This window comes from Rhinolophus sinicus, chromosome 17, assembly GCF_057876585.1.
Source record: "Rhinolophus sinicus isolate RSI-liver-muscle chromosome 17, RSI-T2T, whole genome shotgun sequence".
NCBI classification, from domain to species: Eukaryota; Metazoa; Chordata; class Mammalia; order Chiroptera; family Rhinolophidae; genus Rhinolophus; species Rhinolophus sinicus.
The window spans coordinates 11095184-11123164 of record NC_142517.1 but is presented as its reverse complement, the minus strand read 5'-3'; the positions used below and the strand labels follow the sequence as shown (position 1 = coordinate 11123164).

Here is a 27981-nt window from a genome sequence, read left to right as displayed (position 1 = left end):
ACAGAGAAAAGAAAGCTTTTTCAATAAATGGTGCTAGGAAAATTGGAAAGCCACGTGCAAAAGAATGAAACTAAACTGCTATCTGTCACCATATACCGAAATTAACTCAAAATGGATCAAAGACCTAAACATAAAACCTGAAGCAATAAACTGCATAGAAGCAAGCATAGGCACTAAATTTATGGACTTTGGGTTCAAAAAAGATTTTATGACTTTGACCTCAAAAGCAAGGGAAGTAAAAGCTAAAATAAATGAACGGGACTATATCAAACAAAAAAGCTTCTGCACAGCAAAAGAAACCATCAACAAAACAAAGACGCAACCAACCGAATAGGAGAAGATATTTGTAAATAGCACCTCCAATAAGGGGCTAATATCCAAAATATATAAAGGACTCATACAACTCAACAACAACAAAAAATAAACAATCCAGTTAACAAATGAGCAGAGGACCCGAACAGACACTTCTCCCAAGACATACAAACGACCAAGAGATATATGAAAAACTGCTCAACTTCACTAGCTATTAGGGAAATGCAAATGAAAATCACAATGAGATATCACCTCACACCTGTTAGAATGGCTATCATCAACAAGACAGTAATAACAAATGTTGGAAAGACTGTGGAGAAAAAGGAATCCTCATACACTGTTGGTGGGAATGTAAATTGGTGCAGCTGCTATGGAAAATGTGAAGGAGGCTCCTCAAAAAATTAAGAATAGAATGACCATATGACTCAGCAATCCCTATCCTGAGTATCTACCCAAAAAATCTGAAAACATTTATCTGTAAAGATATATGTACCCTGATATTCATTGCAGCATTATTTATGGTGGCCAAGACATGGAAACAACCAAAGTGTCCTTCAATAGATGATTGGATAAAGAAGATGTGGTATATATACACAATGGAATACTACTCGGCCATAAGAAAAGATGACGTACTGCCATTTGCAGCAACATGGATGGCTCTTGAGATTATTATGCCAAGCAAAATAAGTCAGATAGGAAAAGTCAAGAACCATATAACTTCACTCATATGTAGAATATAAAACTGAAAGCAACAAAGGAACAAGACGAACAAAAAATTCATAGACACAGACAACAGCTTAGTGGTTACTAGAGGGTAAGGGGGGAGGAGGATGGTAGAAGAGAGAAAAGGAAATCAAATATATGGTGATGGAAGGAGAACTGCCTCTGGGTGGTGAACGTACAATGTGATATATAAATGGTGTAGTATAGAAATTTACACTTGAAACCTATACAATTTTACTAGCCATTGTCATCCCAATACATTTAATAAATTTGAAAAAAGAAAAGAGAAAAAAAATTTCCAGGGCAGAGGGCAGATACCCAAACTCTTTCACTGTGCTCCTGAGGACTTGCACAGATACTCTGCTTATCACTTTGTTTGGTGTCCAGAGGAAGGCTGGTAATTTAGAAACTTACAGGGGTCTTTGAGAAGAAACGAAGACCTCAAGCAGGAAATGTCATAAAAGGATTCGGAGTGGGGAGGAGGGCAGTTGTAAAAATAAAATGACAAAGATGATGGAAGAAAGGGAAAGAAAGGATGAAAGAGTCTTTTGCATCACTGTGGAACTGCAATGCACTCACACATTATCCTCAGTGAGGCCTCCAGGGCTCCCTAACCCACCCAACACACAGTTTCTGTCTATATTCCAGCAGTGTACTGATGTGTCTTCTCTCAATGAAGACATATTTCTGAGACATCTAATTAGAATAGCCTTCTATGGCAGACACTGTTAGTTACCTTGTGTACAGTTGTTATCCCAACTTCCCTTATTCCACATGAACAGAATTCCATTTTTAATTACCTTCCAAAGTGTGGCAAAGTTATTCAGATTAGGAAGGCCAGACCCAGAGTAGGGAATCTTGTTCCCATCCTAGCAACGGATGAGGAGTTGCTTCTTATGGATGAAAAAAGAAAGTGGTTTCTTGAAATGCAATCTACTGGTGAAGGTGCTGTGCAGTTTGTGACAACAAAGGACTTAGAATATTACTTAAACTTAGTTGATAAAGCAGCAGCAGGGTTTCAGAAGACTGACTCCTATCCTGAAATAAGTTCTGCTGTGGGTAAAATGCTACCAAACAGCAGCACATGCTACAGAGAAATCATTCATAAGAGGAAGAGTCAACTGATGCAGCAAACTTCATTGTTGTCTTATTTTTAAAAATTACCACAGCCCCCCCAATTTTCAGCAACCACCACCCTGATCAGTGAGCCGCCATCAACATCGAGGCAAGACCCTCCACCAGTGGAAAGGTTATGACTCGCTGAAGGCTCAGATGAGGGTTAGCAATAAAGTATTTTTTAGCAATGAAGTATTTTTAATGAAGTTACATACATTGCTTTTTAGATATAATGTTATTGCACATTTACTAGACTACAGTATAGAGTACACATAACTTTTATGTGCACTGGGAAATTTGTGTGAGTCACTTTATTGCAGTGGTCTGGAACCAAAACCACACTATCTCTGAGGTATGCCTGTATACAGAATATATAAAGAATACTCAGAATTCAACAGTAAAATAATTTTTTAAATGGGCAAAAAAATTGAACAGATATTTCATATATATGTGGATGGCAAATAAACACATGAAAAGATGTTCAACGTTATTAGTGATTAGGGAAATCCAAATTAAAACCACACTGAGATACCACTTATTACAATGGCTAAAATGAAAAAGACTGGCCATGCCTCGTGTTAATGAGCTGTGAATCAACTGAAACTCTCACACATGCTGGTGGGAATGTAAAATGGTACAACTGCACGGAAAATAGTTTGGCAGTTTCTTAAAAGTTAAATATCTCTCTCCATATGACCCAGCCATTCCAATCTTACGTATTTATCCCAAAGAAATAAAAACATGTGTTGATACAAAAACTGGAACGTGAATATTCATATCAACTGTATTTGTAATAGCCAAAACCTGGCAACAGTTTTGATTCTGGAAACAATCAAAATGTCCATGAAGAGATGAATGAATAAATGAAGTGAGATATATCCATGCAGTGGAATACTGCACAATAAAAAGAAAGGAAGTATTGAGGTGATACATTCAACAACATGGGTGAATCGTTAAATAATTATGCGAGTGATAGAAGCCAGCCAAAAAAGTACCTACTGTATGATTCTAATTCTTATAAAATTCCAGAAAAACAAATTTGCCTATAATGACAGAAAGCTGTTTTAATAGGTTGAGTAGTGTGGGGAGGTGTGACAGGGAGAGATTACAAAGAGGCAGAAGGAAACTTTTGGAGGTGATGGATATGTTTATTATCCAGTATTGATTTTGGTGGTAGTTTCATGCCTGTAGATATATGTCAACACTTAACAAATTGCACACTTTAAATACATGTAGTGTGCTAGATGTCAATTATAACTCAAAAAATTCTATCTTTAGGAAACAATCACAGATACCATAAAAATGTAATTATAAGGATGTTCGTTGCCGAAATACATATAGTAGCATAAAAATTTAGAGGCAGATCAAATGTCCAATGATAGGAAGATGTAAAGTAACTTGTTCTTCTACATTATAAAAATAAATATTGCACATTTATATAATGTGAGATCCATGATGGATTTTTACTGACATGGGGAAAAGCACACAATATGTTAATGAAGAAAAGCAGGATATAAAACCTTGAAGTCCAATCACAATTTAACTCACACCCACTTGTAGAAAAAATTCCTTAAGGAGATGTACTAAAATATCTCTGGGTAGTGATATTATGGCTGTCCTTTTTTATCTTGTTTATAGTTTTACCCCCATATTTTCCATTTTTTTAAAAAACAATAATCGCAATTAACTTTTTTTTTGTCCAGAAAATAACACTTTTTCTTATAGAATTATCCAAATTGGGGAAAATATGATTCATAAACATACAACTACTAGATGTCTGGTCCTGTGTGTTGCCAGTCACCTGCTTGTTGACGCACTTCTCTGTGGTAGGTTGTATTTTTGGTCACAACTTCTTGTTCCCTCCCTGCAGGTGGAGTATATTGACAGACTCCATCCGACATGTGACTTGCTTTAGCTAATGGGATGTGAGCAGACATGATCAAGACCACAGCACAGCAGAGGCTTTAAATACAATTGTGTTTTTTGGCTCAGCCACTTGGACTCCTGCCCTCTGCAGGTGAACATATCATGATATATGAAGAAGACGCGGGGCAGACCCAAAGTCATTCTGTCACCTGGAGGAAAGCCACAGTGGACCTTCTGTCCTCATGTAACAAGAACAAGAAATAAAGGTTTGATTCTGGAGGGTTCTGAGATGTGGGGATTATTTGTTACCCAGCCAAAGCTGAGCAGTACATATTATCTATTACAGTTTATAAGCTCTTAGATGGCAGGGACCAGAGTGTACGACTAGCATAGCATAGCAGTGTGTGTACCACAAAACCTAGAATCAAAGTCAAGAGGCTTTTATGCTCTAAATTCCCCATCATGAAGTACAGGTGTAAGGATGGGAGTTAGGGGGTTAGGCAGGGTATTGGGAAATGCTTGAAGATACCCCTCTAAAAGGGGAGAAGGCAAATGAAAACTTTAGAGAGAAGGAAAAGAAAACTTTGGATATGGGGTGGTGGGATGAGAGAATGTGGTGAGATTGTAGATATGGAAAGACGTAGGTGAGAAAGATGGAAAGGAAAGGAGATACATGTAATCAAAAAGTGGTGGAGAAATGTTTTCCATCTGAATGACCCCAGGTGTCTTTTCTACTCTTAAAAATGATGCTGGCATTATTTCTTCCTCAAATGCACATTTCTTTAGACAGAAAGTGGAAAACGCCCTAACGTGGGTTTTAATGAAAGTTAAAATCTGCTGTCTTCACTGCTTAGGGAACCATGAGGCCCAGGTTTCTTTTCTATCAAAACAAAAGCTTCTTTTGACTTTCTCTTGTGTCCTTTGCTTTCTTTGGGTACTCAATCTGAATTTTCCCTTTTTCTTAACCTGCAGGTCTCCAACTCACATCAACTCTGTGTATTTAATTTCGCTCATTGAAGATACCAGCATCTTTAGGTTTGTATACAGCACCTTTCCTCCTTCCTTGGAGAGCAGGATAATTTGATGTCATTGGCCCAAGAAACTTCACTGAACTTTGAGATATAGGTGAGAATGTAAATTCATATTTGATAACCAGCTTGCCTTTTTTTAATACTTGAAGCCTTTTTTTAAAAGAAAAAATCTAATTATGCACAAGAGAAATTCACTTAAAATTAATTCACTAGGAATTAAATTGAAAAAAGGTAAGGATGTTAATGATCCTTTTTAAAAATATAATTCAAATTAGAAACACTAATTATAGCAACTCCTTTATATAACATGAAACACAGTTCTCTGAGGCTTGGGGAAGAGGAGTGGCTATAGAGCAGACTTGCAGAGAACAAAGTTTCTGATTTCTGGGGGAATTTGTATGAATGAGGAATAAAATTGCCCTCGAGGAAGTACTGCCCTGTTCTGCTGATAATCTGTGTCATTGTCTCAGGAAGATAAAAGGACATGGCATGTCCATCATTTAATTCTGGGATCAAGATGTAAGGGTTCACCATCTTTCCAAGACAGGAAGGAAGCCAGAATGTCTGAGCGGCCCCCGGATCCAGGCCTTCTTCCAGATCAGGGTCACGCAGTGAGTGAGTGATAAAGCTGGGATTTCCATCTGAGCGTGTGTCACCCAGAGCTGTTGCCCTTCTCACTTCACCAATCCCTCCTGAGGACAGGCAAGGATCTCAGTCAGGATCCCAAGGCTGTGCTTACTCACTCCTTATCAAGGTTATATTTGCCAATCCTCAGGCCAGGGCAAGGCCCACGTGCTAAACTGTGTTTTTCAAACTGTGGGTTGTGTCCCATTATTGGGTCATGACATCAAGTTTTAGAGGGTCACACTATGTATGAGTATTTTTTAAAAAGTGGAACAGAATAGAAAACACCAGCCTACATTAGATGCATGCAGGAGTGTTATAGGCCGAATGTGTCCCCTCACCCCCATTCCGATGTTGAGGTCCTAACCCCCCAGCGCCTCAGAATCTGATTGTATTTGGATAGGGTCTTTAAAGAGGCGATTAAGTTAAAATGAGAACATCAGAGTGTATCCTAATCAAACATGCTCATTTCTTTATAAGAAGAAGAGATTAGGACACAAAGAGGGAAGACCATGTGAGGACACAGCAAGAGGCGGGAGTTCACAAGCCAAGAAGAGAGGCCTTAGAAGAAACCAACCCTGCCAACAGCTTGATCTTAACTTCTAGCCTCCAGAACTGTGAGGAAATAAGTTTCTATTGTTTAAACCACCCAGTCTGTGGAACTTTGTTATGGCAGCTAAGGGCTAAGTATTGTTTTGTAAAATTTTAATTTCACACACATATACACACACACACACACACACACACACACACACACACACACACACACACTTACTATAGACTAATAGCCTAAAATTATTGAAGAACGTTGAGTTAGAATAAGATCACGACATTTCCATATTTTGGGAGCCCACCATGGAGACCGTCTGCAGCCATCCACGCGAGGACAGTGATGACACAGACCCTCACAACCAGAGCAAGTGAAGCCTGCCTGTGGCGTCCTCAGTAACAAGAAAGAGAAGCCCTTGGCTGGGCAGAGGGAAATCTCTCTCATATGTGAAATTCAGAGTTTCTCTTTATCAGAGCAAAAGAATGTGTTAGAACAAAGCAGCAATCTCTAAGTGCAAATTATTTATATTGATTTTTTTTAATGGAGCAATTTATTACCCAGTGAGCTTAGCTGTTGGGAATTCACCCAGGAACCTAGAAGAAAGCCAGAAAGTTTGCATGTCAGTAAGCCTCAGTGTCATAAAATCCATGCTCTAAAGTTTACCAACTTTATTCACAGGATAGCTCTTCTGGCTCTCATTTGATCTTTTTATTCCTATTTTATACCCTCATAGTTTTAAAAGAATGTTTAACTTTAAACCATTTTACCCGGCACCATATTTGTTGGCCAAAACCAAGAGTGGATTCTCTCCTTTACTTTGAGCCTAATTCTGAGTGATGAGGTAAATGTTTCAGGACACTTAAATCTTAGAATCCTTAAGGAGACATTTTGTTTTCCCCTTCTTTTCTATTCAAAAATATAAGACATTTTAAAAAAGTATAATCATGTAAATTTCTGTTTTATTGGTGAGATGATTTACATCTGCCTGGGTCTGAGCCGACCGGGTTGGTGCATCTTATAAAGAGCCTGCGCCTGGGGTCTGCTCAGAAGGAGAAGAAAGTGCTGGACCTTTCATGGCCTCTCTCCAGACAAATGTGACTGACAGTAACAGCGTCCAATTGCATCTCTATTACTTGATTATTACAAGCTTAATGGGCCCTCCCCTTTCAGTTCTTTGGAACATATTTCTTGCAAGAGCTTTGTTGCAACGCTGTAAAATTTACATCTCTGATGAGGTACACACAACGCATTTCTTGAATACAATACCTACTGGTATTAATTTAGTTTGTCTTTATTTTCTTTTTCCAGAAAGAGGGAGAAAAATCACGAATAGTGAGGCTAAGTTGCATCAGGCTTTTAAAGGGGATTTTGACCAACGTTCTCCCAGAACAATCAACCAGAATTTTACCATCCTAATTACACATATTTTACACAAACCTAGCAGTTTGACTCCCTCGTTCACAGCAGACTGGACACAGCTCATCGGAAAGTCAAGAGTACTGATGAACGAAAACGACAGCTAACAGAATAATAATAAGAGCAACAACCAAAATATTAGAGCAAGACTTAACAACTTGGGAAGCCACCCCCCGGGGGATACTTGGAATGACCTATCCAGCATATATCAATAGTCTTTGAGGGCACAGCTGTGTTTCAGACCAGAACGATATTATTGAGTAATCAAGAAGACAAACTATGATACCATTGATTAATGACAAAGATTCTGCCTTTGACCAAACTTTCGGCAAACTTTCTGAGCCCTCTTCTTCACTAGGCCTCTACCTTGGCCCTGTCCTTGCCGGGTCTGCATAGCCTACTTATAGCAAGAATCCTGCTAAGTCAATTGAGAACGAATCCCTCCTCTCCTGATATCTGTACTTTACATGTTTCAGAACTTCTTTCTTTCTTATGGCTCAATAATATTCCATTGACCAACAGACCACATTTTGTTTATCTTTTTATCTGTTTATGGACACTTGAGTTGTTTCCATCTTTTGACTATTGTGAATAATGCTGCAATGAACATGGGTGTTCAAGTATTTGTTTGAATCTCTATTTTCAATTCTTTTGGGTATAGTGGAATTGCTGGGTCATTTGTAATTCCATGTTTAGCTTTTAGAGGAACCACTAGACTGTTTGCCACAGTGGCCACACCATTTTCCATTTCCAATAGCAATGTGTGAGGCTTCCAATTTCTCCACATCCTTACCGACAGTTGTTCATTTCTGTTTTTGTTTTTATAGTCACGCTATTAGGTGTGAAGTGGTATATCATTGGTTTTTTTATTAAAGTTTATTGGGGTGCCAATTGTTAGTAAAGTTATATAGATTTCAGGTATACAATTCTGTAATATATCATCTATATATCACATTGTGTGTTCATCACCCAGAGTTAGTTCTTCTATCATAGTGGTTTTAGTTTGCATTTCCTAATGATTAATGATGTTGAGCATCTTTTTTTGTGCTTATTGGCCATTTGTATATCTTTTTTGGAGAAATGTCTGTTCAAGTTTTTTGCCCGTTTTTAAATTGGGTTGTTTGTCTGTTTTTCTTGTTAAATTATAGGAGTTCTTTATAGGTATTCTGGATATTAAACCCTTATCAGATATATGATTTATAAATATTTTCTCCCATTCTGTACGTTGTCTTTTTTCCTTCGATGGATAAAATCATTTCATTTTAATCAAGTCCAGTCTATCTGCACTTTCTTTTGTGGCCTGTGCTTTGGTTTATATTTAGGAATCCATTGTCATAGCTAATGTCATGAAGATTTTCCCTTATGTTTTCTTCTGAGACTTTTATGGTTTTAGCTCTTATGTTTAGGTCATTGATCCATTTTGAGTTAGTTTTTGTATATGGTATAAGGTAAGGGTCAAACTTAATTCCTTTGCATGTGGAAATCCAGTTGTCCCAGCATCTGTTGAAGAGTCTGAGCTTTTCCCATTGAATGGTCTTTGAACTCTTGTCAAAAATCAATTGGCTCACATATTTCTGGACTTCCAGTTCCATTCCATTGCTCTCTATATCTATCTTTATGCCAATACCACACTGTTTGATTACTTCACTTTGTAGTAACTTTTGAATTCGGGAAATGTCAGTCCTCCAACTGTGTTCTTCTTTTTCAAGCTTATTGTGGCAATTCAGAGCCTCTGGCAATTCCATATAAATTTTAGGATTGGCTTTTTCATCTTTAAAAAAAAGGTTGTTGGAATTTTGATAGGAATTGTATTTAATTTGCAGATCACTTTGGGTCCAACTCTGGCTTTTTTCCTGGACTATTAGGACTATTGAGAAGCCTTCTCACCTGATTTGAGGGTCTGAACTTGGAACTCCGTAGCCAGGAGGTTCAGCAACTGCCGAGTGTTCTGTCCATGGTGAGTTGGTGAGTTTGGAGCAGCGAGGCGAATCAGAACATTCTGTGCTTGTCTTTTCTCCCAGTACTGGCTGAAGGCATCATTCAAAACACCAGCACCTCTCTCTCTCTTTCTCTCTCTCTCTTTCTCTCTTGCATTTGTTCCAGCCTGGAGACTACAGTTTTAGAACGCACTGTCTTAGTGGTTGATGAATCAGCACCCAATTGTGGAACTGAAATTGGACCAGCTGGGTGTTCTGAAGCTAATTGGGAAGCAGACATTGAACTCTTAGCTTTCCAGTAACTCTTCCCTTTTTGTGAATGTATTTTAGTACTTTTGTATTTAAATAGAGTTTTCAATTTGCATACATATTGGCTAGGGATGCATTCAGTTGCATGCAACAGTAGATTTATTTTTCTTATACGATAAGAAGCTCAAAGGGAGGTGGCTTCTGGCATTGGTTCTGGCACTAAAGATTTCAGGGTTGGCATCTTTGCAGTTCTTTTGGCCTCCACTCACGAGCTCAAGATGGCTTTACCACTTCAAATATCATATCGACATTCATAACAGGAAAGAATGGGAGGGGCACCCCAGAGCATATATCAAGAAGACAGGGACCGGCATGGTTGCTCAGGTGGTTGGAGTGCCATGCTCCTAACGCTGAGGTTGCCTGTTCGATTCCCACATGGGCCAGTGAGCTGTGCCCTCTACAGCTAAGATTGTGAACAATGGCTCTCCCTGGAGCTGGGCTGCCGTGAGCAGCCGGTGGCCAGCGTGAGTGGCCGGCAGCCATCGTGAGCAGCTGTGGGCTGCCATGGGCTACTGTGTGCTGCCAGGAGCAGCCGGCGGTCAGGGTGAATGGCCGGCAGCCAGCGAGAGCTGCTGTGAGCAACAGACCAACGACAAACAACTGACCGCCTCAGCCGGGGGGAGTGCAAGGCTCATAACACCAGCATGGGTCAGAGAGCTATGTCCTACACAAGTAGACTGAGAAACAACGGCTTGAACCGGAGTGGGGGGGCGGGGCAGGCAGAAGGGGGAAAAAATCAAAAAGAAGACAGAGGTTTCCTAGAAACTCACTGAGGTCTTCCCATATTTTGTTGGAATTATGTCCCATGGCTATCTGTAGTTGTAAAAGATCTGGAAATTTAGGGAATAAGATTGTAATGATTAGCTTCAACCAGTCCTGAGCCATTGTTTGGAGCTAGGCATATTACCTTCCTTAACAAAATTGGGATTCTGTGGGCAAAGAATAAGAAGGAGTAGGATATCAGTATTCTCGTATGTATATATGTATAGTTATTTTATTATATGTTCCCTTAACAATTTCTACCTCTTGTGAGCTTCTTCTCTTCCCTGGTATTCTAAGAAAACTGGAAATCATTTGTCTTCTTTTCTTCTCTATTGGGCCTACATAGGGGTTAGCACATAGTGAGTACACTGAGTACACAATAAATATGGGGTGCTCTCACCAACAGACAAGTTAGAAAGTTGACTTCTTCAGGAGAGTATGCGCCAGAGAGGGCTGGGAGGTGCTGTTCCGCTTCTGTTGACAAAAGTCTGATTATGACCATCCTGTCAGGCTGGAAGCATATTTGAGCAGGGTGACAGGCTATGTGTCTTTAAGACACTATCCATAATGTGTTTCCTAATTATATCTTTTTAATGTTAAAAACACTTTGTTTTCTTGCCCTTTGGGGGAAAAGTCATGCTTCAAAAAGGCATCTCATCAATGAGCCAATCAAAGAAATATCTTAATGAGAAGACAGAGAAAAAAATCCCTAACATTTGTATTTGGGTGGATTTCAACAGTTAATTTAGATTTCAAAATGTGAATGTAAATTAAAAGGCTAAATACTTAAAAGTCAAAAATATTCCATATTTGACATTAAAGTCAGTGAATTGATCACATTTGCGGAATGTAGCTAGTAAAAAGTGCTAATTTATGGCTAACTAATTAAACAGGGAGACAGATGGAGAATCAAATGAGTTTTCCTCACATGCAAATTTGCATACTGTTTCTAATGATGCACACGCTTGTTGTGCTATATGGTGCCCTCCAGTATTGGAAGAACATGGAGAGCTATTTATGCCAGTTTTGCTCACGCATCCCAAAGAAAGAAAAGGGGAATTATACAGAGTCATAGACTTAGAAGATAAAATACAGAGCTCAGTTAGATGTTCTCTCTTGTTATTCACTCACTGATTCCTTTTGCTCCATTTCACTGTGGGAAGAACAGGCAAGTGTGAAATGATGAAATTCTCTCCATTCTGCATTGTGTAATGGAAAACGCACTGTTCTAGGAATCAGAAGACCATTTAATTCCAGTTTCCTCAGTAACTAGGTATGTGACATTGAGTAACCTTCTTCTCTCTAGTCCTGACTTGCCTCATTAGACATTTGAGTTTTATGTTGATTAGATTATCTCTAAGCAGTATATGGTCTGGTGGAAAAAGCAAGGTCTCCTTTGATCTTGGACCAACCACCTACTAGCTGAGGGATCTTAGACACATTACTTTAGCCACTGTGTGCTACAGTTTCTTATCAGCAAAATGAGACTGTTGGCTGATTATTTCATGCAAAGCTCCTAGAAAGTGCCTGGGATATGATAAGTACCCCCCAAATGTTAGCTATTATCTCTAAGATTGTTTCCTACAATAAGAGTCTCTGAGTCTATGTGTTGAAATATGAAGAAAGATAACTTCATGACAGCCAATCTAGACTGCTCCCGTCCTATATCAGGCTTTTAATTTCTAGAAATCACTAGCAGGGGTTATTTAACTGTCAGGATATTATTCATTCTGCCCTTGATGCACAGCACCACCAGAGGGAAAGAGTTCAATCTCTTCCAGGCCATGCCAGTGCTCATACCCACCAGGATGGTACTGACTGGGGCAAATGAGTCATCAGAAGTATTATGCTCAGAGTTGTACTCAGAGTTGCCAGTGGAACTTGTGGAAGGAAATCTCGACTCTTCTCTAGCTCCCATGCCTTTAGTCCCAACACTGGATAAAGAGCGTTTGGGTGTCTATGACTCTGGGATGGCATTAAGACATACAACTCTGCGATCTAGACTTGAGCTGTCAGACATCTCCCCTCACCCACACATACACTAACGCAGAACTGTGCCAAGGAGAGAAGCAATTCCTTTATCACCGTGTGCAGAAATCATTTTTAAAACTTTGACTGGATTTTTAGCCTCTTGTGATTAGAATGATCAGCTGCCAGTTAGTTTTACAATCCATGTCATTTTCAGTTTTGTATTATAACTAGTTGCTTGGGATTACAAAAGTACTGAAGGCTTTAAAACAAAGGTCTAAAAGATGTCCATGGTGGACATCACTCTCTGGCAACCAGGCCACTTTGTTTTCCTAAAAGTATCTTGATTTACTTCTTAGTATCTTACTGTAATAGAAAATAAAGATGCTATGCTCTTCCCAACCCAAGAGGTGAGAACTGGGTCCAACCAGGCAACTTGGATCCTCCTCTGTCTTTAAATCATATGCAAAATGATATAAAAGTGGGTGCTGGACATTCTCCATTTGTCTCTCCAGTTCTACTCTCCAGCCATCTACCCTGCTCAATTTCTTGGAAAGTTGATCTTTACAGACTGCATCAGTGGATTTCCTTGACCTCTGGATTTCATTTGGGTTTGGCCGGTGGAAGGCACTGTCAGGAGGCCAGAAGGTGGAGAAAGAGGTAACTTGAGTATTTTTCCATCTGTTTTTCTTTCTTTTTTTTTTTTCACTTTTATTCCCAGTTTTATTGAGAAATAATTGACATACATTGCTGTATAAGCTTAAGGCAGACCTTACTGTATAAGTTTAAGGTGTACTTATTCATCTTATAACTGGAATTTTGTACCTTTTGACCACCTTCTTCCAATTCACCCTCCCACCCTCTGTCCCTGGTAAAAAGTCTGCTCTCTTTTTCTATGCATTTTTTCCCCTTAGATTTCACGTATAAGTGAGATCATACAGTATTTGTCTTTCTCTATCTGTCTTATTTCACTTAGCATAATTCCTTCAAGGTCCATCCATGTTGTTACAAATGGTAAAATTTCTTCTTTTTTAGCTTTATAACTTCCTCATCCATTCATCCATTGATGAACACTTGGGTGTTTCCATGTGTTGGCCATTGTTAATAATGCTGCTGTAAACACGAAGGTGCAGACGTCTTTTTGAGTTAATATTTTCATTTCTCTTGGCTATATTCCCACAAGAGGAGTTGCTGGATCATATGGTAGTTTTAGTTTTAATTTTTTGAGGATCTTCCATACTGTTTTCCACAGTGGCTGTACCACGTTTTCCTTTTTGTATTGCTTTCTGAGTAATTCCATCATATCTATCTTCCATTTCACCAATTCTCTTCTTAGCTGTGTCTAATCTACTACTTTTTCTGTCTATTGAGATTTAATATCATTGAATATATTTTGCATTTCTAGAATTTCTATTTGGTTTCTTTTCAAATCGAATTGTTCTCTTTTATTGTTTCTCCACTCTGTAGGGTTTCATATCTCCTAATTTTTCATTTTTTTTTTTTTTAGCATATTTAGTTTATACTATTTTCTAGATTGTTGATGTTTAAATTTTAGTCTTAGGGTCTCTTGTTCTCTTGTGTGTTTTATTTTGTGATGCCTGTGTATAGTATGTACATACATACATATATATGAATATATATGTAATGTAACATATTTATAAGTTCATCTTTATTAAGGCTTCTGTTTTGTGAAAAGTCTACTGTGGCTTTCTTTGCAGAGTACCTGAGAGATCATCTTGTATTTTCTTCTGCCCTGGTTTTATTTTTCTAGCCCAAGACCAATTTTTATATTAATTTCCAGTGTTGATGTTTCCTGGACTCTACAATTAGTATAAATTAGAATCTCCAATGCATGAGGCAATGGCTTAGTTTTTATTTCTTTTTATTTTTTAACCTAGAGCCTGAGCAAAAAACAGATGAGCTTTTTTCCTTAACTACTGGCTGTGCTGAATGAATGTGTTCTGGTACACCCTTTTGCTGAGGTTACAGCTATTGACAATTCAGCTCCATGCAGGGGTTTTCACTCCCTCTTCATCTTGCCCAGGGCACCAGCACCTATCCCCACATGAATATTGAAACCTAAGTCCCTTGGTCATTTGGACCAGCAACCACCTCCCACTGTATCTACAGTATCACCTCACATGGCAGTTTTCAGTTCTTTCTTTTACACACCCCTAGGATTTCTTCTTTCTTTCTTGTGAGCTCAACCATAAAATTTGAAAAGATTTTTAAAGACTCTATTTTAGGTAGTTTGTCTAGGAGTTTATTGAGAGAGGTTTATGTTATCTTAGCCAGCCATCTTGCCAGAAGAGCTTGCCCTCTCCCCATTATTGTTTTTAAAATGTCTTTTACTAAGATGATGGTCACTGTTACTAGAACAATAGGAACATTAGGCTCGTTATGTCTAGCAGGCTACACTTGTGGGAAGAGAGAGATTTAGTAAGGAGGGGAATTCTTGTTACTTTGAAAGTATAATTTTGAGCCGACTTCTCTGGGGCTCATCAGTTTCTTAGTCTTCCCCAACATATAGTCTGAACACAGGGGTTGAATTATTGTTTTAGGATGCATTACCCAATGTATGAATTATTTAACATCTTTTGCTTTTATTCATTTTCTCTATGTATTATCATCTCTACTGTTGGCTGGACCGTGAAAAAAAATGCCATGTGAAACACTGGACAAAGCTATTTGATAACAATCATTCACATCTCTGATTGAGCTGTGATTGGAACATTGTAGGAACAATCGGCTAAAATAAGATCTGAATCTTTACCATCTTTGCTTTTGTCCTCTTCTTTGATATAAATGAATTTGATGGCTGAATCTGAAACCTCCTAAGGGCCATACTGTCACTATGGGAATTTTAAACTTTGCTCTATGGACCTATGGAGTTCCCCAGAGAGTCCTTAAAGAATTCTGCAGGAAATAATCTGTTTATTTATTCAACAAATATTCACTGAGTGCGGGCCAGATGTCTGGCAAGGTTGAGTACAGCCTTTGGGGAGACAGAACTGCCAAATTTCTGGTCTTCATTCTTTCAACTAGAGCAGTTCTGCTGGTATTTGTTTTACAGTTGGCATTCTGTGTAAGGGGTTCTGGTTAAAGGAAGTTTGAAATCTTCTGTGACAAAGTGCCCTTATTTAATAGGAGTTTCTATTAAGCAAATCTTCTTGGGGGCCATGGCCTAGTAGTTGTATGTGCAAATACATTACACATCCAGCATAGTGATGAGCTTGTAGTGGGTATGTGTGTTATTCAGGGTGGCTATATTCTGCTGCTGTAAAAAAAAAATGACTTCCGAATCTCAGTGGCTTACAACATGAAAAGTCTATTTCTCGCTCATAGTATATGTCCATTGCACATCTTCTGTGGCTCTGCTTCATGTTTCATCCTACGTTGGGACACAGACTGACAACACAGCCTCTATCTAGAACACTGCTTGTCTATGGCAGGGATGAAAGAACGTGTAAAATTCTACATTGCCTCTTACAGCTTGTGCCTGGAAATTACACATGTCACCGCTCCAAACTTTTCATTGGCTAAAACAAGTTATATGGTTTCACCTTATGTCATTGGCACGTGGAAATAGAATCTTTCCACAGGGAGGGGCAGCAAATATTTGAGGACGATAATGCAAAGTGCCGTAGTACTCAGTAAATATTTGTTGATTAAATAATTCTGTACAATAAATAATCATGTGCCAATGTGTTCTCAAATCCCAACCATATACACCAGTCTCTCTGAGCAGGAGTCTGTGACTGTGTGCATTTTTGAACTGTGAGAAGAGCCAAAATTAGATTAAAATAATCTCAAGGTGTTTATTACAACTAAGGAACAACTACCTTTTAACACTCGATAAGGAAACCACACATCCATTCCCCCAAACCTACATCTCTTTCTGCCTTTTCAAAATGCATTGCAAAATATTATTAGGAAAAATGCCTGGAACATCGAAGGATTAAGAAGAACTTCGCATCAGCAGAAAGCCAGGCTGAAAACCCCAAGGAGTTGAAGAGCTTAGTTCCGGAGCCAGATTGTATAAGACAGGGCTTAAAAAATAATCTGGAGCCATCCTATGCAAAACAAATTGTCCGCCAAGAGGCAGACTCAAAGGGTTGCAGAGAATGAAGGAATGAAATGGATTCCAGACTACCATGGGGATTTTCTTGATGGAAACAAGACCGATTTATAGAATCATGCACTCTGTGAATCTACGATTTCCCCTTTTATCTGCAAAAATCTGAAGGAAAGCATATAGAAGATTTTGGCATAGCTGGACTACATAGAGGAAAGGTACTTGTTTGTGCAAAAGGATACATGAAGGAAAGCCATGCTTGCACTCTGCAGTTCAAGTGACAGAGAAATTTGACTCAAACTATCTTTAGCAAAGGGGAATAATACTGGAGTTGTTTGTGCAAAGGTGCCCTGACTACACGCTCTAATGGCTCGGCTTCTGCTCTCTCCCCAGCATCATTTGTTATTGCTCTGTGCCTTGTTTCCAGTGCTCCAGCCACCACGAGGGCCTTCCCTCCGTGAACAACCTCGTTCCCACATCAGTGCTGTAGCAGTCGTGGGTTTTTTGCCTTGAATACTCTTCACGTGGCTTACTCATTCTCAGGTTTGGGTCTCTGTCCAAATATTGCCTCCTGAGAAAGGTCGTCCCTGACCACCCTAATTACGCGACTGCTCTTATAAAGTCACACACTTGTTAGGTGATTCCATAAATATTTGATGAATGCCTACTATGTGTCAGGTATTGTTCTATGTGTTGGAACAGTGAATCACACAGACAAGAATTCCTGCCACAGGGAGGTTACTTTCAAATGACGAGAGTCAAATAATAGATTGGATGGTTAATTTTGTGTGTCAACTTGGCTAGGCCATGGTGCCCAGATGTTTGATCAAGCACCAGTCCAGATGTTTCTGTAAAAGTATTTTTTTTTTTTATATGATTGACATTTATATCAGTAGACTTTGAGTAAAGCAGATTAACCTCCACCTGGTGGGTCAGCCTCATCCAATCCATCGAAGGCCTGAAGAGAAAAGACTGAGGTTTCCTGAGGAAGAAGGAATTCTGCTTCCAGCTTGCCTTCACACTTCACACTGCAGATTCAATTCTTCCTGGGTCTCCAGCCTGCTCTGCAGATTTTGGACTTGCTAGACTCCTAGTCACGTGAGCCAATTCCTTAAAATAAATACTCTCTCTCTCTCTCTCTCTCTCTCTCTCTCTCTCTCTCTCTCTCTCTCTCTCAGTCTCTCTCATCCAGTATGAAATGAATATGTAGGACCCCTTTTTAAAAATTATTAACAGCAGAGCATTAAACCAGGCCCGGAGTCCTGTGTGACTACGGGTCTGGTGTCCATGAAGCCAGCCCTGCTCCCAGGAGTGGGCTGCCTTAGTAGCCTTACTGTGCTCAGTCACCGCCCACGACCAGCCATGGGAAACGTGGCCCCAGTACCTTGGTGATGGATTTCCGAGCCCAGCAGGCAGAGCCATTGGTCATGAAAGGCTTGTGAGGTGCATTCTCATGGCCTCCACAGTTGTCAAATTTACCATTTTTTTGCATTTTTTGCTTTTTGTCTCTTAAGAAGGCTGAGAATGGACACTTGTATTATCCTCTATTTCCAGTGAATACTTAAAAAATGGGGCTTTAATTCAGATACAATTTATTTGTATTAATGGTGTGCAGTGGGGATTTAACTTGTGTGCCTGTACTTGTACACTTTTCTAGGAATTTTTTTTAAGGATAAATTCCTAGAAGTTGCTGGGTCAAAAGGTATGCACATTTTCAAGATCTTGTCACGTACAGTCATACAATATGGTTTTCTCATTTCTGAAGGACCAAAACTGAATGTTTAACAGAATTCTTCTTGCATGCTTTAAATGAGATTTATTTTCTCTAAAACAATAAAGGGTTAATGTATTTTTGACTATTCTAAATGTTTATCTTTATGACTTTTTCTTTTTTATACTTGTTATTTCAATAAAGTCAGTAGTGCTTCTGAGAAGAAATATTAGGAAGCTTTCTAAAAATATCACGTCTTTGCAAAAATGTTCAGATTTGAAAATGAAATGTGTCCCTAATAATTGAATCCCACTGAAAACCAATTCATCGCTGTTCTAAGGAGCAAAGAAAATTGCACGGTGAGAGGTGTGACTGTCACACATTACCTATGACTTGCGAGCTTGCTTGAATGAAAATCCAGAGCCCAGATGTACAAAGAGAAAATTAAACTTTTTAGTTTCATGATAGTGGCATGACACTTCATCTCTTAGAACATGATAGAATGCTGAGTTTTAATCTTATTAGGGACCATCCTGCCTCTTTCATTTTTGCACACCTTTCGTTACATGAATGATGGGTGTTATCCTGATGCATAATCTAATTTTTATAGTCGCACTAAAGTTGCAAAGTTAATAAACACACTCTCATATCATATATAATGCAGCTGTAGCTGCAGTTACAGTTTATAATCTATGTATACTCGAGCTTTCCTTAGACTTGTATTTTAAGTTCTGCATACTAAAAGTTGCATGTATGAATGAGTTGGTTTCACGGTATCTAATATTAATATTTAGTTTAGCCAATGTGATGCCTGGCTCCTTCAACCGTATCAGGAAGATGGCCTGTAAAACATACATCTATCTGTTTGTCAGTCTGCCTACCTCCCTGAGAGCCAATGATAGCAAAATAAAATACTAAAGACTCCAAGTTCTTAGATTAAAAATAAAATGATTTATAGTAATTTTCTTTTCCCCTTGACTTTTACTGAGATATAATTGACATATAACATTGTATTAGTTTAAGGTGTAAAATATAATGATTTAATATATGTATATATTGCATAATGATTACCATAGTGAGTTTAGTTCATGTCCACTGCCTCACAGAGTTATAGCTTTTTATCTTGTGGTGAGACTTTTTAAGATCTCCTCTTTTAGCAACTTTCAAATATACAATACAGTACTGTTAACTATAGTCACCATGCTGTACATTACGTGTCCCCTGCCTCTGGCAACCACGAATCTATTCTCTGTTTCTGAGTCTTGTTTATCTAGATTGCTTTATATAGAATTCTTTATATGTGAGATCATACATTATTTGTCTTTTTCTGTCTGACTTATTTCACTTAGCGTAATCTCCTCAAGTTCTATCTATTTTTGTCTAAAATCATATGGCAATTCCATTTTTAATCTTGTGAAGAACCTCAAAGCTCTTTTCCATCATGGCTGCACCAATTTACCTTCCCACCCACAGTGCACAGAGTTTCCTTTTTCCCACATCCTCGCTAACATTCATGTTTTGTCTTTTTTGAGGATAGCCATTCTAACAGGTGCATTTCCCTAATGATTAATGATGTTGAGCACCTTTTCATGTACCTGTTGGCCTTTTACGTGTCTTCTTTGGAAAAACATCTATTCAGTTCCTCTGCCCATTTTAAAATAAGATTTTTTTTTTTTTTTGCCACTTAGTTGTATGAGTCGTTTTGATATTTTTTCATATTTGTCAGATATATGGTTTGCAAATATTTTCTCTCATTCCATAGGTTGTCATCTTATTTTATTGATATTTTCCTTTGCTGTATAGAAGCATTTTAGTTTGATGTCGTCCCACTTGTTTGTTTTGCTTTTATTATCTTTGTTTTTGGTGTCAAATCCAAAAAATCATTGCCAAGACCGATGTTAAGGACCTTACTGCCTATGTTTTCTTTTAGAATTTTTATGGTTTCAGATCTTATGTTCAAGTCTTTAACCCATTTTGAGTTTTTATGGTTTCAGATCTTATGTTCAAGTCTTTAACCCATTTTGAGTTGATTTTGTGTAAGGTGTAAGGTAGGATTTCAATTTCATTCTTTTGCATTTCAATTTCAAAACTTTTGCTGTCCAGTTTTCCCAAAACCATTTATTGAAGAAACTATCTTTTCCCCATTTATAGTCTTGGCTCCATTGTTGTAAATTAAGTGATCATATATATGTGGTCTTATTTCTGGGCTCTCTATTCTGTTCCAGTGATCTATGTGTCTGTTTTTATGCCAGTATTATACGGTTTTGATTACTATAGTCTTGTCATATAGTTTGAAATAGCGTGTGATACCGCCAGCTTTTTTCTTCTTTCTCAAGATTGCTTTAGTTATTTAATGTCTTTTGTGGTTCCACACAAATTGTAGGATTGTTTCTCTAGTTCTGTGAAAAATGCCTTTGGACTTTTGATAGGGATTGCATTGAATTTGTAGATTGCTTTGGGTAGTATGAACATTTTAACAATATTAATTACTTGAATCCATAAGCATGGGCTATATTTCCATTTATTTGTGCTTTCTTCCATTTCTTTCATCAGTGTCTTATAGTTTTCAGTGTACAAATCTTTTATCACTTTGATTAAATTTTTATTCTTGATTTTGTGTTCCACAACTTTATTGAATTTGTTTATTAGTTTTTAACAGTTTTTTGGTGGTGTCTTTAAGGTTTTCTATATATAATATCATATATCATCTTCAAATAGAGACACTTTTACTTCTTCCTTTCTGATTTGGATGCTGTTTCTTTCTTTTTCTTGCTTATTGCTCTGGTCAGCACTACGTTACAGTACTATATTCAATAAAAGTGGTAAAAGTGGGGGTCCTTGTGTTGTTCCTCATCTTAAAGGAAATGCTCTCAGTTTTTCACTGTTGAGTTTGACATCAACTGTGAGCTTGTCATATATGGCCTTTATTATGTTGAGGTACATTCCCTCGATACCAGTTTGTTGGTAGTTTCTATCATGAATGGATGTTGAATTTTATCCAATGCCTTTTCTGCATCTATTGAGATGATCTGTGGTAATTTTCTTTGGCAGCGTTTGTAGCAACAGCTAATTACTATCCTGTAGCAGGGTTCATTTTCAATGACTTGTCACTATTATTGATGCCAGCCTCCCATGAACAGTCTTGAGAACCTTGTTTGGTAGGGGTTTCCTACTATGTCTTTTTAAGTTTTTGTCTTTTTAACGTGTCCCCTTTCTGTGTCATTTAAGTGACCTCTAGCATCATGAGTAATTCTTTGAAATAATTTGTTCTTGGTCCAGCCACAGCTTTACAAGCTTGTGTATATAACTATGGCTCAAACCCTGCTTCCTCATTTTCATCTCCAGTACCATAGAGATACTGGCACTTTCTCCCACTGGCATCTCCGGCATCTGGGAGGCAGATGAAAATTTGCACATGAAGGGGATATACACTGAGCTTAAAAAGTGAAATAACTAAGCTTTTAAGATCCTTCAAAAAATTGTTTTTCAAATGTGAAATTAGCTCAGGTAAGTTTAATCAACAAATGCAGGCAACATTTTTTTTTATTAGACCAAGAAATTTTCTGTTATACCAAGGTCCTTGTATTTTGTATCAGCTGAGACTTTAGGTCTTGAATTTTTCAAGGATTGTCTACTTGTAACAAGGTGTCCTAGCCAGGTGAGGTCCACAGGGTTCCTGGGATGTCTGAGCTCTGAAGCATAACCGTGGACACTTAGGAGTGTCTGTATTATTTTCTGTCATTTTAATGGGATCCAGAAGTTCCTTGGGGTAGACATTTACTCCTGTTGATGATAGCTTATATTCATAAATCAGGACGCCATGAAACATTGCAACTTAGTCTCTCTCCTGCCACCTGTGAAGAATTCCAGATGTTTGCATAGTCCCCAAATTCTCAGGTCCACATCAGAGTTGTCTGATCCTATTTAGAGTTTTCAGAAATTGTGAAAAATATTCCTAAAATGTCTTCACCCTTAATTAAAATTCCAGGAAGCCCAGAAACTTGTGGGTAACACAAGTAAGTTGAAATAGAAATGTCCCACTATCTCAACTCATGAATGATATCCCCTTCTTACATTTTTTTAAATCCTGAAGATTAAATGGGCACGGGGCGGGGTGGAAGCCCAGGGTTCCTCATAGCATATTTCCATCAAGTTGTTTTTACCTTGGTGCCTGGGTTTTTCTTCCTTGGCAGTTTTCAGCATTCTCTTGGAAGTGAATGCACACCATTCGTCAGTCGCCAAAGCTTTATTTTATGCCCATTTTATTTTGTGCCGTGTACTGTATCATCAAAAAGAGCTATAATTTTGACTTTCATTAAAGTAGACCTCATTAAAATCTTTTGTTGCATTTTTTTTGGTACAAGTCTGGACTCTGAATCAGCTATTGTGCATTTAGATTTGCCTGTATCAGCTTAAATGTTCATATTCTTTAGTCTCTTTTCAGATTACATTGTATTTTGAATTTTATACTTTTGACCTAAAAACATCATTTAGTTTTTGTATTTCTTTTACTTTTTATGTCCATCTTGACACTGGAAGACTCACTTATCTCTACTACTGTCATCTAATCTCTTTGTTAAGGTCTAGCACCTTCCTCTAGCTGGAACATAATGCAGAGGCCTTAGTTCAACCTCCCCTGCTGTCCAAGAGGCCAGTAGCTAAGGTTAAGTGACAATACAACACAGTTGGTGAAGTACTGGTCGGAATAAGGGAACAATGCCACCATATGCTAAAGGAGCTGCAGGGCCTTGCCAGCATGTGCTGGCAGAGGCCAAAAGAGAACAGAAGGACCGCTTTCTCAGGTGCTGAATCAAGGGGAGTGGAACATGAAGTTGGATAAGGGAGAGCTTATCAACTTGGGAGCACTCCCCTGGGATATAGGATCTAACAAGATGGGCAGTGATTTTTGTATTTTTATTTTTTGATATGCCACCAAAAGCACAGGAAACAAAAGTGAAAAGAGACAAATGGGATTATGTCAAACTAAAAAGCTTTTACACAGTGAAAGAAACAATCAACAAAATGAAAAGGCAACCTACAGAAAGGGAGAAAATATTTGTAAAACATATATCTGATAATGGGATAATATCCAAAATATATAAGGAACTCAAGTGACTCAATAGTAAAAAAAAAACAGATAACCTGATTAAAAAATGGGCAAAGGACCTGAATAGACATTTCTCAAAAGAAGATATATGAATGACCAACAGGTACATGAAAAGGTGCTCAACTTGACTAATCATCAGGGAAATGCAAATCAAAACTACAATGAGATATCACCTTACACCTGTTAGAGTGATTATTATCAGAAAGACAAAAGATAGCAAGTATTGGTAAGGATGTGGGGAAAAGGGAACACTTGTGTACTGTTGGTAGGAATGTAAATTGGTGCAGCCACTATGGAAAACAATATGGAGGTTCTGCAAAAAATTACAAATACAACTACCTTATGACCCAGCAATTCCACCCCTGGATATATATCTAAAGGAAATGAAATCAGTATCTCAAAGAGATACCTGCACTCGCAGTAGTATTCACAATAGCCACGATATAGGAACAACCTAAATGTCTGTCCATGGATGAATAGACAAAGAAAATGCAGTGTATGTGTACAATAGAATATTATTCAACCATAAATAAGAAGGAAATATGCCATTTGTGACAACATGAATGAACCTGGAAGACGCTATGGTAAGTGAAATAAGCCATACTCAGAAAGACAGATACTGCATGTTCTGATTTATATGTAGAATCTAAAGTTGTCCAACTCATAGAAACAGAGAGTAGAATGGTGATTAGAGGGACTGGGAGGAGGAGAATATGGGGAGATGTTGGTCAAGTGCTACAAAGTTTCAGTTACACAAGATAAATTAGTTCTGAAGATCTAATGTCCAACAATATGACTTGGTTAATAACATTGAATTGCATACTTGAAATTTCCTGAAAGGACAGATCTTAAGTGTTCTCAGCCACACACACACACACACACACACACACACACACACACACACCATATCATGCACAAATGTATGTGCAGTAACTATGTGAGGTGATGGATATGTGAATTAAGTTGATTGTGATGAATATTTCACAATGTATACATATACCAAACCATCAAGTTGTATCCCTTAAATATATACAATTTTTAGTTGTCAATAAAAATTCAACAAAATTGAGAAAAAAAGATATTGAGCCTTCTTTCCACCTTACCTTCTTTTAAAGATCACTGTTTTTGGAGGAAGCCAACTGCCTTGTCACGAGGACACTCAAACCACCGTTTGGAGAGGTCTATATGGCAAGGAACTGAAGCCTCCTGCCAACAGCCAGCATGAACCTCTCAGTCTTGCATCCTGGAGTTGGATCTTCCATCCTCAGTCAACCCTTCAGTTGACTGCAGTCTCAGCCCATATCTTGACTGAACTTCATGAGAAACACTGAGTTGGAATCTACCAGGTAAGTTACTCATGTGAACTCTGTAAGATAATGAATATTTATTGCTGTTTAAAGCCACTACGTTTTAGAGTAATTTATTACACAGTAATAGATGATTAATATAGGGAAATATCCAAACACTTCAATGACTGTTTAGGTATGAACTGATATCCAGAAACCTAAAGAGTCATTATGGGTCCCCTGTTACAGTGGGGGCATATGGGGACAACATAATAAATGGAGGCGTGGCCCAGGTCAAGCTCATAGTGGGTCCACCGTATCCATGGACTCATGTAGTGATGTTTCAACAGTTTCCCAATGTACAATCGGAATGGTTACATTTGGTATCTGCCACAACCACTGCATTGAGATAAGAGATACTGTAGTGGAGAAGACACTGAAAGGCAGTTGCTCATCCCAAGAAGAATACTAGAGATTAGTTTCACCCTGAAGTACTTAAAGGATGTAGATGTGATGTCCCCAACAGAGCTCCATTTAATTCACCAGACTGGTCCCTGCAAAGCCACTGGATCCTGGACAGTGACAGTGGGTCACTGCAAACTCAGCCAGAAGGAGCACAAATTGCTGCTATTGGGTCTGGTATGGTATTTTCACTAAAGCACATGAACATGGTGTCTTGTACCTGGTATGTGATCTTCGATCTGGTGAGTGTATTCTTTTCTATCACTATAAAATAGGAGAGAAAAGAAATGATTTGCATTCACTTTGAACAGGCAATAATATATATTTACAGTTTTCCCTTGGCTTATGTTGACTCTCCCTCTCTCTGTCGTGTACAGTCTGAAGAGAACTGGTCCGGCTGATCGTCCTGCAGGATGTCACCCTGCCCCACTCTATAAATGTCTCATGCCAATCAAATGGATGAGCAAAAGGCTGCAAGTGTACTGGGGATAATGGGAAAACAATGGAAGATAAACACATTTCAGAGTCTCGCCACATCGTTATAGGAATCTAGTGGTCTGAGACACACTGGAGCTTGCCCTCGAAAATACAGGACAAATGACTGGATCTCGCATCTTCCACCAGGAAGAAGGAAGCACAATGCATGTAGGTCCTACAGTTTCTGGAGGTGGCATGTTCCATACCTGGGAATACTCTCCCAACCCACAGACTGGCTTACACAGAAGGCTGCCAGCTCTAGGGAAGGCCCAGAGGGAGGGTTCTGGAGGAGATCTGGGATGCAGAGCAAGCATCCCTGCTGCTCAGGTCATTTGAGCCAACAGACCTTAAGTTACTAGAGATATCAGTGGTGGGAAAGACCACCGTGCACAGCTTACAGTAAGTCCCAGTGGGAGAATCATAAAGCAGACCCCTAGGGTTCTGGAACAAGGCCAGGCCATGTGCAGTGGAGAATTTTACATTCTTCAAAAAAGAGATCCTGATGCACTGCTGCTGGACGCCAATAGAGCACGTAGACATGGGACACCAAGTAACATACCTGCAGAACCGCCCATGGTAGGCTGGATTCTGTCAGACCCATCAGGAGAGGACTCAGTGAACTCAGCAGCATCCACTGCAAGAGAGAAGCCCTGTATCCGAATTGAACATGAGCAAGCTATGCAAGCAGGTGGTTTAGACCTCCATGACCTGCACTACTGTCGAACCGGCAACTCCCCATCAGCTCACACCTGTGGCCACAACTGGGAGGGGGATCCCTTATGACTCACCGGTGGGGGAGGAAAAAGCATGAGCTTGGTTCTTGGATGGTGTTTATGTGTGTACAAGCCAAAAATAGACAGTGACTGCCCTCAGGATTGGTCTTAAAGACAACAGTGAAGGGAAGTCCTGCTAATGGGTGGAACTTCAGAGGCACACCTGGTCTAGATGGAGAATATTTACCATCTATTTTATCTATCTATCTATCTATCTATCTATCTATCTATCTATCTATCTATCTATCTATCTATCTATCTACACAGACTCATTGGTGGTAACAAATGGCTTAGTCAGTCCATCATGAGCCTGGAAGGAGAAAAATTGGAAGATCAGGGTTAAGGAGGTCTGGGTTAGGGGCGTGTGATGGACTTATGACTGCGGGCACAAAGTGTGAAGGTTTTCACCCCCGTGTCAGCTCTCACCCGAAAGCCTTCACATTGAAAGGAAGAGGCACTGAACAACTACAGCTTTCAGCCTTGCACTTTTCATTTTATTTTAAATTTATTGTTTTCTAATTTATGTCCTAGTCACTCTCCATTTTTACTTAAGACAATAATAACCAAAATAGTTTCTGTGTGGCATCGTCACGCATATTTGTCTCATTTTATCCTGGCAACAGTCCTGGGAACTAGAAATGACAGAGAGGACTAATTTCCTTTTCCGATGGAGAAAACTATGTTCAGAGATAATAGCTGCCCTGTTCAGGGTCATCGAGCCGGCTGGTGAGGGAGGTTCTGGTTTCCAGAAGAGTTTTGTGTCTGCTTCTCTGGGCGTCCTGTCAGGCTGTGGAAGGAAAGAAGAGCCGAGTCAACCAGCAGGGGGCGCCTGCCTCTACTCTGCATTTGACCATCAGCCCGTCCACAGCAGCCTTCTGCCATCCATCAGCCTGCCTGAGTGCCTGGAGCTGACTGGCGAGTGGGCTCAGTTTCAGAGTGCTTTTCTCTCATAGCACCTCCTCCCACTGGTCACATTTTAGAGTTGTCCGTGCTGTGTGCTCACTCTTCAGGTCTCACTGCACGCCGATCAACGCTGCTCATTTCTGCCCAGTCTCCAGCAAGAAATGGACAGGCGTCAGCACCCCTAGATGGAGACCATCAATTTCAAGCCTTGTGCTAATAATAACCTTCTCCTTCCACCATAACACAAATGTGGAACTTATCATAGAGGTTTATCGTTGTGGCACGAATATTGATTTTCCCCCCAAATACGCCTTTATGATGCATGCTTGCTTCAGCAGGACTCAGTTTTGTTGTATTTCTTTTTTCTGCTGTCTCATTTATTAGGATCCCTTCTTCTGCAACAAGAGACTCTGTAAATTGCGAATTCATTCAACCACAACAAATTTGCATTGAGTACTTTCTATGTGCCAGGAACCATGCATAGGGCACTTAACAAAAATCCCAGCCCTCATGGAGCCTCCCTTCTAGGGAGGGAGACAGACAGTAAACAAAATAAATAGGGGAAATATATGA

General features: G+C 39.0%; 1 long non-coding RNA gene across 1 annotated transcript; it reads left to right on the top strand.

Annotated features, from left to right (window-relative positions):
- Nucleotides 1-14197: 14197 nt before the first annotated feature.
- On the top strand, nt 14198-27981 carry LOC141570146 (uncharacterized). Its single transcript, XR_012494055.2, has 3 exons — nt 14198-17787; nt 24623-24853; nt 25633-27981. It is a non-coding gene; the product is annotated as an uncharacterized LOC141570146 (long non-coding RNA).